General features: G+C 36.6%; 1 protein-coding gene across 2 annotated transcripts in view; it reads right to left on the reverse strand.

The window, feature by feature from the left end:
• The window catches only part of KIFAP3 (kinesin associated protein 3), a 167,936-nt gene that overhangs the window by 62,629 nt on the left and 102,988 nt on the right, over positions 1-2,319 (reverse strand). The gene's annotated exons all lie outside the window — the stretch shown is intronic.

Below are 2,319 nucleotides of genomic sequence, written 5' to 3' on the forward strand. Positions count from 1 at the left end.
AGTAATCCAAGGCCACGACATGCTGCTGAGGCCTTCGAGACTGCATCGCCAGTCGCGAAACCTCCCACGGCCCACAGAGCACTATCACTGACTACCTGGTTCAACTCACCAATTGAGGGCTTGGATCCAACTATATACTAAACAAATCCTATTAGTGAAGTACTCCCATAATTGTGACAAAAACTTACCAAAGCAGGTACATTTTGATCAGGCTTTTAAGGCCTCTAATTTTTCTTAGTATTAGTCTACATTATCAGTCTTCAATGGAAAAGAAATTTGCTTTTATAAAAATATATTTTGAGCTACAAATGTTCCTATTCTATTTTTCTTAAAACAGTATTAATATACAATATAGCCATATTGAGAAGGCTAAGGAATAAAAGTCTACAGCTGACAAGAGCTTTCTGAAACCATCCACTTTTACTCTAGGCTAGTTTCCAGTAATCTCAGAAAGTTGGTGACTTAATCATTACTGGTGCGTAAATGAAAGATAGGGATCTCACATTCTTCCTTGACACCCTATTTCTAGTGTTTCATCATGGTTGCTGTATCTAATCAAAGTTTTTCTTGTCTTGAATCAGTTAATTTCCTCTTGTTTTGTTCGTGATAAATGATTCAGGACAGGCAATTAGCTTCCTTAGTCATGATGAGGACTAGATCCAGGGCTTGGAGAATCAAAGACTGGCAGTTTGTCCCAAGTACAACAGAGAAGTTACGTTTACTGATGCATTATAATGGCCTGTGCTCAAATTTCTCATACACATGGAAGCTCAGCAAGCAAATATGTATCTTTTGTCCAAAATTAGTTTAAAAATCAAGTTTCAATTCCAATAATGGATACAGTTTAATAAATGTAGCATGTTCACACTAAAATAGGCAGCTCCCTTTAATACACTGTTCTATCAAGTCCTTTCAGTTAAGGCCCCATCCAGTAACTACCCTGACATAAAATGTAAGAATGCCAATTTTAGTCATTTTGCAGGATAACCCGAAAAATGAACTATAAAAAAATAGCATGCCTGGCTGGAATAATGCTCTAAATATTTTTCCACAGTTAAATTCCAAACTATGAACATTTTCCCATGCCATTAAATAAATAAAATGAACAGTGAACCATCTTGATAGTGGTGCCAAGGAAGGGAAATGTTGATCAAGGTATTTAATTTAGCTGAGTCTGAGTTTGGTCTAATTTGAATAAAGACATATTGTTTGTTAATATTGCTGTAGATATGTCATATATAAATTATCTCTAATCTTATAAAATCTCTCTAATCCTCAAAGGTGTCTTTGTAAATTGAGCTCTCAGAAAGTTACATTGTTTAAGATTATTTAGCAGGCTACTGAGTGAACTGGAGTTCATTTGTATTCTAGATGCCCCTTCATAGTAGACAAAAACTAAATTTAAGACTAGAACCTTTGAACCAATTGAAAGAGGAGAAAAGGTTTTGGCATGAAGCTACTCCTATTGGCACAGTTTCCTACTACTAAGCCTTTTGAACCAGAATCTTGGACATTAGAAGAGTATGATAGCAGAAAGAACAAAATATTCTCACAACAGAATGCAGTGTTTCCCATAGCTGTGTGCCCTTCTATCCGTTTGTGCTGAATACTACTTCTCTCCATGCAGCTACAAGACCCCATCTACGTGATTTAGCCACTCTCAAGACTCAGGTGAGTTTCACAGAATGACTCCTAAATCACATGATTCAACTGTACATGGCTATCTTTAGATATCTTTAAATATTCTCAATTTAATACATCTAGTGTTTCTAAGCACTTTTCAGCCTAAGCTTTTTCAAAGTGTGAAATGGAATAATCAATATAGTATTTGGCATTATTATCAGAGTCTTTCTGTTTTTTAGATACTTACTCTCTATTCTGATTTTCAGAGTGATTAAACCTCCCTAAATCCCAAACACATTGATATATTACTCTGACTCATATTGACCCCATAGGACAAGGTTGTAAATATTTTTCTTTTCTTTTTCTAGGGCAGTAAATCTCTATGGAAGCAGATTGCCGCATTTTTCTTCTGCAGAGTGGCTAGCGGCGTTTAGTAAGCAGCCAAGTTTTAGCCACTGGGCCACCAGGGCTTCCACAGGGAGATTCAAAAATGAAAAACAAACCCACAGCCACTAAATCAGTTGCAACTCAGAGCAACCCTATATAGGGTTTCTGAGGCTGTGAATCTTTAAGAGATTGGTACTCATTGGGAGTAGAAAGTCTCATCTTTCTATCGCAGAGCAGCAGCTGGTAATTTCAAACTGCTAACCTTATGGTTAGCAAAACCAAGTCATAACCCACTATATTACCTGGGCT

The sequence above is a fragment of the Echinops telfairi genome, unplaced genomic scaffold (assembly GCF_000313985.2).
Source record: "Echinops telfairi isolate 266 unplaced genomic scaffold, ASM31398v2 ScPeMD7_7424;HRSCAF=8462, whole genome shotgun sequence".
Taxonomy (NCBI): Eukaryota; Metazoa; Chordata; class Mammalia; order Afrosoricida; family Tenrecidae; genus Echinops; species Echinops telfairi.